This window comes from Perognathus longimembris, chromosome 5 (assembly GCF_023159225.1).
Source record: "Perognathus longimembris pacificus isolate PPM17 chromosome 5, ASM2315922v1, whole genome shotgun sequence".
In the NCBI taxonomy this organism is placed as follows: Eukaryota; Metazoa; Chordata; class Mammalia; order Rodentia; family Heteromyidae; genus Perognathus; species Perognathus longimembris.
This window is the reverse complement of record NC_063165.1, coordinates 8,283,633-8,294,142: the sequence shown is the minus strand read 5'-3', so window position 1 is coordinate 8,294,142 and position 10,510 is coordinate 8,283,633. Positions and strand designations below refer to the sequence as shown.

At 42.8% G+C, this 10,510-nt stretch overlaps 1 pseudogene; it reads left to right on the top strand.

The window, feature by feature from the left end:
- The first annotated feature begins 4,341 nt into the window (after window positions 1–4,341).
- LOC125351019 lies at window positions 4,342–9,762 on the top strand (annotated as a pseudogene).
- The last annotated feature ends 748 nt before the right edge of the window (window positions 9,763–10,510 follow it).

The window sequence follows — 10,510 nt, the reverse complement described above, 5'->3', positions numbered from 1 at the left end:
GGAAATTTTCTTTTGCTTTCGAAAAGGTAGCCATGCTTCTTTTTACAAATGCTGGTGTACATGTGTGAGAAAGTGACATGTGTAATCATGGAGCTATGGTGACCTGTGAGCCACCACCCAAGGGGAACCCATCTGAAAAGTTACATGAAGCACTGAGGATGAGAGAAAAACAAAACCAAAGTAGTCTGGGTCTTGATTTGGGGATTTAACCTTTATGCCAACCGTCTCTGGAAATATCCCCATTATGACCCTATAAAGTTAGTATTAGAAGTATGTGTAGGGGGCTGGGGATATAGCCTAGTGACAAGAGTGCCTGCCTCGGATACATGAGGCCCTAGGTTCGATTCCCCAGCACCACATATACAGAAAACGGCCAGAAGCGGCGCTGTGGCTCAAGTGGCAGAGTGCTAGCCTTGAGCGGGAAGAAGCCAGGGACAGTGCTCAGGCCCTGAGTCCAAGGCCCAGGACTGGCCAAAAAAAAAAAAAAGAAGTATGTGTAGGTAAAAGAAGAAGAGACGCCAGGAGAAGGAAGAAGAGGGGAAGGGAGGGAAGATCTGTTTTTAAGATTGGGATAAGAAGCTGGTGGCTCATGCCTGTAATCCTAGCTGCTCAGGAGGATGGAATCTGTTCAAAACCAGCCTGGGCAGGAAAGTCAGTGAGACTCTCATTCCAATTAACCACCAAAAAGCTGCCAAGTGGAGCTGTGGCTCAGAGTGGTAGAGTTGGAAACAAAAGCTCAGAGATAATGGCTAGGTCCCGAGTTTAAGCTCCAGGACCAGAACACAAAAGTAAAAAGAAAAATTAGAATAAGAAATATACAAGAGAAACATGGAATGTCTTGGGATGGCAGAAAAAAATAAGGATATACTTTTATTTTTTTGAGGCAAGGTCTTGCTATGTAGCACAGGTTGCCTTTGAATTCACAATCTTTCTACCTCATCTTCCTGAAGGCTAAGTTTACAGGTGTGCAAAGCCATGCCCAATGTTTTCTCTTCTTAAAAATAATGTTGGTATGCCAGGTGCCAGAGACTCATGCCTATAATCCTAGCTATCAGCAAAGCCCACCAAACTCCATCATGAATTAACTAGCAAAATGCCAGACTAGAGGTATGGCTCAAGCCGTAAAGCATCAGCTATGTGCAAGCAAGCTGAGCGGGAGCAGGAAGACTGAAGTTCAAGCCCCAGTACTGGTACACAAACAAACAAACAAAATGATAGTGATATTACTCCTCGATCACGTGTTCCTTTTGCCTCATTTCCTACGCAAGAAGGCAGGCTTTATCTCAGGATGGATTTGAATGAAAGTGCTGAGGTTCTGGGTACTCTGAGCACTATCTTTTTGATCCAAAGAAGGGATTCTTGCTCATAACTATGTATTTGTTTGGTTGTTTTTGGTGCCAGTACAGGGCCTTGAACTCAGAGCTGTGCACTTTCACTAGGCTTTCTTGCTCACATCACGGCTGGTATTCTACCCTTGAGTCACATCTCCAGTTCAAAGAAGATTAAAAAAAATTGTGCTGGTACAAGACTTGAATTTAGAATCTTGCCCTCTTATCTCAGTTTTTTTTTTTTTTTTTTTTTTTTTTGGCCAGTCCTGGGCCTTGGGACTCAGGGCCTGAGCACTGTCCCTGGCTTCTTCCCGCTCAAGGTTAGCACTCTGCCACTTGAGCCACAGCACCGCTTCTGGCCGTTTTCTGTATATGTGGTGCTGGGGAATCGAACCTAGGGCCTCGTGTATCCGAGGCAGGCACTCTTGCCACTAGGCTATATCCCCAGCCCAGTCTTATCTCAGTTTTGTTTTTCATTTTTACTCAAGGCTGGCACTCTACCCCTTGAGCCATATTTCCATTTCTGGCTTTTTGTTCGTTGATTGGAGATAAGAATCTCATGGATTTGTTTGCCCAAGGTGGCTTTGAATCATCATCTCCGCAGATCTCAGTCTCCTGAATAGCTAGAATTCCAGGTGTGAGCCACTGTCTCCCAGCCCAAAGGGACTACTTTTAAGTTGTCTTATGTCCATGCTTTTTCCCCCTCCCAAGACATTTGTCCTTGAATTTATTTTCCGTTCTTCTTAACCTAGATGTGTCTAACCCTCGATCCAGCCTCTCTTCTGTGTACAGAATTTCTCCCGGGGGACATACTGGCATCTTCAGCTTTGTGTACAGTACATTCTTTCCTACCTTAAAGAACAGATAATTTGATGTTGTCAACCCAACACTTCACTGAACATTGAGATAGATGTAGGTGGCAAGGATTTAAATTCATACCTAATAAGCAGCTCAACTTAAAAAATATTTTAAAGACTTTTTTTCAAAATGAAAAAAAAGTCTAATTATGCACACAAGAAATTCACTTTGAGTTAATTCACTAGGAACTGAAAAAATAGGTAAAGGTATTAACAATCCTTTGAAAATAATTTAAATTAGAGCAACTAATTTTAGGCACTTCTTTACATAAGATGAAATTCAGTTCTCTGAGGCACGGGGAAGAGGGATAGCTGTGAATCAACCAGACAAACAAGTTTCTGATTTATGATGGGATTGAGTGGGAAATAAGATTTCCCTTGAGAACATATTGCCCAATCCTGATGATAATCTGCCTGATGGTTTCTGGAAAGATTACAAGACACAGCATGACCAACATTTAGGTTTGGGATCAAAGACTAAGATGGATGGAAGGGACGAAAGAAGGAAGGGTAGAAGGGAGGGAGGGAGAGAGGGAGGGAAGAAGGAAGGAAGGAAGGAAGAGAGGGAGGGAGGGAGGGAGGGAGGGAGGAAGGGAGGGGGGAGGAAAGGAGGGAGGGGGGAGGAAGGGAGGGAGGGAGGGAAGGAAAGGAAAGGCAGGCAGGCAGACACAAGGTTTAAGTGGCCCCTTGGTTCCCATGTGACATGGCTATATCAACAGTCTTCTCACAGAGCAGGATTGCACAGTGAATGATAAAGGCAGGATTTCTGTCTGGGTTATCTCACCCAACGCATTTCTCTTCCTGTCTCATGGAGGCCTCAGATCAGAATCTGAAGGCTGTGTTTTCTAACTCTCTCTCTCTCTTTTTTTTTTTTTTGGCCAGTCTTGGGCCTTGGACTCAGGGCCTGAACACCTTCCCTGGCTTCTTCCCGTTCAAGGCTAGCACTCTGCCACTTGAGCCACAGCGCCCCTTCTGGCCATTTTCTATATATGTGGTGGTGGGGAATCGAACCGAGAGCTTCATGTAGAGGGAGGGAAGGAAGGAAGGAAGGAAAGAAGGAAGGAAGGAAGGAAGGAAGGAAGGAAGGAAGGAGTGCTTGCCTTGCAGAAAGAGATTCTATATTACATTAGTGAATTTCAATGCTTCTGTTTTACCAGGGCAAAAAAAAGTTAAAATATTTGTCAGAATAAAACAACAATCTGTAAGTATAAATTATTTATATTGGTTTTGTTAAGGAAGCAATCAAATGATTGAGTGACCTCAGTCATTTGAAATTCCCTCCAGGAGATTTGAAGGGTTTATCAATTAGAAAGATTCAATGTCATAAAATCTGTGCTATAAGTTTGCCTTTGTTTAAAGGAAAAGTTCCTAACTCAAGTCTCTCACACCTGAGATTTTTCTACTTTTGGGCTATTGTGAACGACTCTGTCATGATTATTTCCATGTAAGTATCAGTTTGAATCTGTGGTCTCAATCCTTCTAAGTATAGGATTAAATTACTGTGTCTTACGGTTATGCAATAGTTAGGACCCACTACCCCCCCCCCCCCTTTTTTTTTGGGCCAGTCCTGGGCTTTGGACTCTGGGCCTGAGCACTGTCCCTGGCTTCACTTCTGGCCATTTTCTGTATATGTGGTGCTGGGGAATCAAACCCAGGGCCTCATGTATATGAGGCAGGCACTCTTGCCACTAGGTCATATCCCCAGCCCCCCCACTACCCCTTTTATGTCCTGGTACTAGTGCTTGAACTCAGGGTCTAGGATCTTAAATCTTTTGCTCAAGGCTGAAACCACACCTCCACTTTTGGCTTTTTGCCAGAAATAAGAGTCTTACACATTTTCTTACCCAGGCTGCCACTGAACTGAAATCTCAGCCTCCCAAGTAACTAGTATTACAGACGCGAGCTACCAGCACCCAGCTAACATTTAGCTTTTTGAAGAATCACTGACTTGTTTACCACAGTGGCAATACCATTTTATGTTCCTACCAGCAACAGATGAGAGTCTTAATTTTCGCTGTATCCTCGTCAGTACTGGTTAATTCTCATTTCGTAAAATCATGGCTATTCCTATTAGGTGTGAAATGTATTTGACTGAATATCTCTTTCAGTCACTCATCTGTCTTATTTGGGGAGATGTCTATTAGAGTACTTTGCTGATGCGGAAAAGTGAGTTGTCTTCTTTTTGTTGCTGAATATGAGTTCTTGAGATGTTCTGCATATTAAGCTCAGGTTGGATTTATATTTTGCAAATATATTCTCCCTGTTTTTCTAGCCCTCAGTGTGGTTTTTGATAGACAGAGTTATGATTCAGTCAAGCCTAGTTTATCTATATTTTCTTCCATGGCTTTTGATTTGGTGATTTAAAAAAATTATTTATTTATTGTCAAAGTGATGTACAGAGGGGTTACAGTAGGTACATTTCTTGTATAACTTGTTACCTCCTTCCTCATTTCCCCTCTCACCCCTCCCCCTTTTTCTCTCCCCCTTTGGTGATGTTTTGAAGAATGCATAGCCAAATCAACGTCATGGAGTTTATTTCCGTGCTTTATTTGAAGACCTTTATGATTTGGCTTTACTGTTTAGGTCATTGACTCATTTAGAGATAATATTTGCATATGGACTAAGGTAAAGGTTCTTTTACATGTGTCAATTTGGTTAACCAGTACCATCAATTCGAGAGAAGTGATATTATTTTTACCACTGAATGATTTGGCATCTTTGTAAAAAAAATTAACCATAAACTGCTTTTGTATGAAGCATATTGGAAAGTGTGTATCTTCCAGCTCTCTTCTTCTTTATTAATGTTTTGGGTATTCAGAGCCCCTTACAATTTCATATAAACAGGAAGATTGACTTTTCCATTTTTTGCAGAGGGACTGCATTGAATTTGCAAGTTGCTTTGGGTCCAACTAGTATTTCTTTACTGGCTTATTAAGCCCACCAGAAGGGCTTCGAAGTTGATCCCAGCCATGCTAACTTGGACATTCCTTAGCCAGGAGGTATCCTGTTTGTGTTGAGTTTCAAGCAATGAAACCTTTAAATGTTTTTCTTTTTCTACCAGAACTATCTGCATATATCATCCCAAACACCAACACATCTCTCTCTTGCATTTGTTCTAGCCCAAAGAACATATCGGAACCTACTGTCTTAGTGGGTTGATGAATCAGCTTCCAACCGAGGAAGTGAAATTGGATCAGCTGGATATTTTGAGACTTAAATGGAAAGCAGACATTAAACTAACGCTTAGGCTTTTCAGTAACTTTTCCTCTTTTATGGATGTATTTTAGTATTTTTGTAACTAAATATGTCTTGCAATTTAAATATATATACACATACACACATCTACATATATACACACTTCTGCCTCTTGTAGGCCTATCCTCATGCCTGATAGTCTTAGAGGATCAGTACTTACCTCACTTTCTCTATTTCCCTTTTGGACCTGGATAATGTTTATGAACATAGTGAAAATCTAATAACAGTGGGATGGTTTTAGTAACAGAGGAGAGGGAAAGTTGTTTTCTAATAGTATGTATAGGATAGTATGTGCAAGGGATTCTGGGAAGGTGGCAGCTTCTATTGATCAAAGTATGGGGATGGTCATTTAGAGAAGGTAGATCAAAGCCATCCTGTCAGGTTGCAAGCAAATTGAACCCAAGGTTCTGTGTCTTTAAGGCCCCGAGTTCACACTGTTCATCATATGTATCCCAATTACATCCTTGAACGATTGAAAATACTTTCTTTTCTTGCCCTTTAGGGGGAAAAATGTCATGTTTCAAAAATGCATATCATCAATGATTCAATCAAAGAAATGTCATCAATGAGAAGACAAATAGAAAAAAAAAATCCCTAATGTTGTATCTGTGCAGATTTCAGCAGTTAATTTATATTTCTAAATGTGAATGTAAATTAAAAGGCTAAGTGCTTGAAAGTCAAAAAATATTCCTTATTTGACATTAAAGTCAGTGAATTGATCACATTTGCAGAACATAGCTAGTAAAAAATGTGCTAATTTATGGCTAAGTAATTAAATGGGGAGACAGATGGAGAATCAAATGAGTTTTCCTCACATTCAAATTTGCATACTGTTTCTGATGGTGTGTGCTCTTACTGCTCGACATGGTGCCCCCCAGGATGAGAGACATGGGGAGCTATTTATGCCAACTTTGCTCCCACATCCCCAAAGAAGGAAACGAATTCTAGGCAGTCACAGACATGGATAAATACGGCCTTTGGCTAGATGTTCTCGTTCCTCGCTCATTCATGTTTTCAGTTTTCATGTCATAATGAAAAGAATTGACAATAATCAAACAGTGAAATTCTCTCTGTTGTCCGTTACATACTGAAAAACGCAATGGCCTAGAAATGAAAAGACCATCTAATTCCAACTGTTTTATCAGCTGTGTGATATTAGATAACTTTCTAAGTTTTTGCCGTTTCTCTTGACATTAGATTTTAATGGGCTCCCCCATTAAATGGTCCCAGCCCTGGGGCACAGTGGAGAAAGAGAAGGCTATTATTTAAAAAATATAATGTTATTGCTATTATTAAAGTGTGGTAAGAGGAGTTACTACTTCATAAGTCAGGTAATGAATATATTTCTTTTTGGAGAGTGTCACTTCTTTGCTTTCTCCAGTTCCTCCTCCCATCCCTGCCACAAGTTACATAGGTCATTTTCCACATGGTGAGTTCCGAAAAGTATGATTGCATCTGTTCACCCGTCCTCCCTCCTTTCCTGTGCCCCTCCTTCATTCCCCCCAAAGAAAAAAACTCCAAAGCAAAAACAAACACTATCACCTTCAACAACATCAACAGTAACAATAACAACCAAAATAATGTTTCCATTTCCTGGAATTTGTTTCACAAAACCTTATTTTAAATGTTCAGAGAAGTTACACCTTTGGGTTCCTTTCCTAAGGGAATCCTCCTTTAGTCTGACCATGTGCAAATGCATAGAGTCCTGTATAATTTACCTTGTCTAGTTATATTTTAGATCTAGCTTCTACATATGAGAGAAAACATGCTGTTTGTCTTTCTGAGCTTGGCTTATCTCACTTAACATGATTTGTTATAGGTCTGTCCATTTCCCAGCAAATGACACAATATTCTTCCTGTCTGTCTTTCTTTCTCTTTTCCTTCCCTTCTCTCTTTCCTTCTTCCTCCCTCCCTTCCTTCCTTCTTCCCTCCCTCCCTCCCTCCCTTCCTCCCTCCCTCCCTCCCTTCCTCCCTCCCTTCCTTCCTTCCTTCCTTCCTTCCTTTTGTTCTTTCCTTTCTTTCTTGTGGTAGTAGGGTTTGAACTCAGAGCCTCCTTTTTGCTAGGCAGGTGATATACCATATGAACCTTGCCTCCAGCCCTTTCTATTTTTTCAAGTAGGATATCATATATATTTCCAGGTCTGGCCTCAGATTGTGATTCTCCTACCTATAGCTTGTTGTATAGCTGGAACCACAGGCATGACTCACTTGGCTTAACTTATTTTTCAAGATATAGTCTCACTTTTTTTGCCCTGGCTGTTCTTGAACTGTGATTATCTCAATCTCCACCTCCCAAGTACCTGGGATTACAAGCGTGAACCACTTTACCCAATCTTTATTTTTCATTTATCTAAAAGTGTTTTCAAATTTCCTGAGTGATTTCTTCTTTTATTCACTGATTCCTTAGGAGTTCTTAGTTTAATTTTCACATTGCCACCCCCCCTCCAATTCTTTCTGTAACCCATTTCCAATCTCATTTCTTTATGGTCAAAAAAAGCAGACCCATACAGTTTATCCCTTCAAACCTATCAAGATTTGTTTTATGGCCTAACACGCTGTCTTTCCTAGAGAGTTTCCCATGTACACACAATGCTATCCTTTTACTGGGAGAAATGTTCTGTTGATGTCTGGTTGTCTGATTGTTTCATGATGGTGTTCAAGTATTCTGTTTCCTCAATGATCATCTGTTCTTTTGGGGGGGCAGTCCTGGGCCTTGAACTCAGGGCCTGGGCACTGTCCCCAAGTTTCTTTTGATCAAGGCTAGCACTCTACCACTTGAGCCACAGTGCCACTCCCAGCCTTTTCTTTTTATGCAGTACTGAGGAATCAAACCCAGGGCTTCAAGCACTCTACCACTAAGCCACAGTCCCAGCCAGATCATCTGTGTTGGGGATTATTATGGCCTGGGGAAGGCTGCCCTTCCACCAGCCTTGGGACAATGGAAGTCCCTCCCACCTTCTGGCCTCCACCCCTTGGGAGGTGAACACGTGTGTGCCACCATGATGGGGTTGTCCCGCCCACAAAGGGAAGTTTCGTGATGTCACTTGATGAACGTGATCCTTAGCCTATGACTGGCCCTTTGGCCAGCCCCCTTTCTTTCCCGCCATTACTTCTATATAAGTGCCCTTCCATATTAAAGTCTTTGAGACGCTTCCCACCACCGCAGCGTGTCCCTGATGCCTTCCTTTTCGCCTCCGCCCTTGGTAACATGTGGGGGGACTGGGGGGAGGGGAGGCTTCAGCAACCCTTCCTCAACTTAGCGCAGGTCCATGTGAGCACGCCTTTGGCCTTCCGCTGGCGGAGGGCCAGGCTGAGTGCTCTTTCATAGAGTTTGTGGTTACCATTCTCCCCGTGGGGGGAGAAAGGGGTTGTCCAAACCCCAACAATCTGTTCTTACTGTCTTATTAAAAGTGAAATTTAGCTATTTCCAGCCACCCAAGATGCCAAAAGGAATAGAAGGCTAAGGGGACCAAGGTGGCCCCCGCCGCTGCTGATGTGAAAAAGCAGGAGGCTTAAGAAGGTGGTCAATCCTCTGTTTGAAAAGAGGCCTAAGAACTTTGGCATTGGCTAGGACATCCAGCCCAGGAGGGACCTCGCCCGTTTTGTCAAATGGCCGTGATACATCCGGCTGCAAAGACAAAGGGCGATTCGGTACAAACGGTTGAAAGTGCCTCGTGCGATTAACCAGTTTACCCAGACCTTGGACTGCCAGACAGCTACACAGACAGCTACTTGAGCTGGCCCACAAGTACAGGCCAGAGACAAAGCAGGAGAAGAAGCAGAGACTGTTGGCTGGAGCTGAGAAGAAAGCTGCTGGCAAAGGAGACGTCCCCACCAAGACACCTCCAGTCCTTTGAGCAAGGGTTAACACTGTTACTACCCTGGTGGAGAACAAGAAGGCTCAGCTTGTGGTGATCGCACATGACGTGGACTCCATCGAGCTGGACCCCATCGAGCTGGTTGTATTCTTGCCTGCTCTGTACCGCAGGTGGGTGTTCTCCGTGGCAGCATTAAGGGGAAGGCCAGGCCGGGGCGCTTCGTGCACAGGAAGACGTGCACCACCGTTGCCTTCACTCAAGTTAACTCCAAAGACCAAGGATTTCTGGCGAAGCTGGTGGAGGCCATCAGGACCAATTACAATGACAGATATGATGAGATCCGTCGTGGCCGGGGAGGCAATGCCCTGGGTCCAAAATCCGTGGCACCAATTGCAAAGCTGGAAAAGGCGAAGGCTAAGGAACTGGCCACCAAGCTGGGTTAAGTGTACAATGTTGATTTCTCTGTACATGAAGATAATAAAAACTTTCTTTCCTCCAAAAAAAAAAAAAGGTGAAATTTAAATTCAATATTTACTGTTGACTATTTCCCCCTTTATATCTGTTCATTTTCTCTATTTTGCTTCATATATTATGGATTTCTGTTGTTAGGTACATATGTGTTTTTATTTTTGTTATGCTTTCTTTTTTTTTTTTTTTTTTTTGGCCAGTCCTGGGCCTTGGACTCAGGGCCTGAGCACTGTCCCTGGCTTCTTCCCGCTCAAGGCTAGCACTCTGCCACTTGAGCCACAGCACCGCTTCTGGCCGTTTTCTGTATATGTGGTGCTGGGGAATCGAACCTAGGGCCTCGTGTATCCGAGGCAGGCACTCTTGCCACTAGGCTATATCCCCAGCCCTTGTTATGCTTTCTTGATGGATCGTTAGCAGCCTCTTACCCTACTTCTAGTTTTAAAAAAGTTGTTGTGTCAGGCAAGCGCTGGTGGCTCATGCCTGTAATTCTAGCTACTCAGGCGGTCGAGATCTGAGGGTCATGGTTTGAAGCCAGCCTGGACAGGGAGGTTTGTGAAACTCTCTTATCTGCACTAAAACTACAAAAAGAAAAAAAAATAAGCCAGAAGTGGAGCTATGTCTCAAGTGGTAGAGCACTAGCCTTGAGCAAAAGGACCTTAGGGACTGTGCCTAGTCCCTGAGCTCAAGCACCAAAAAATAAATTAATAATAATAATAATTATAATGATGACCATTTTTTTTCAGTATTCTTGTTCCTTTTGTAATGGAATTGCTTTTTGAGGTCC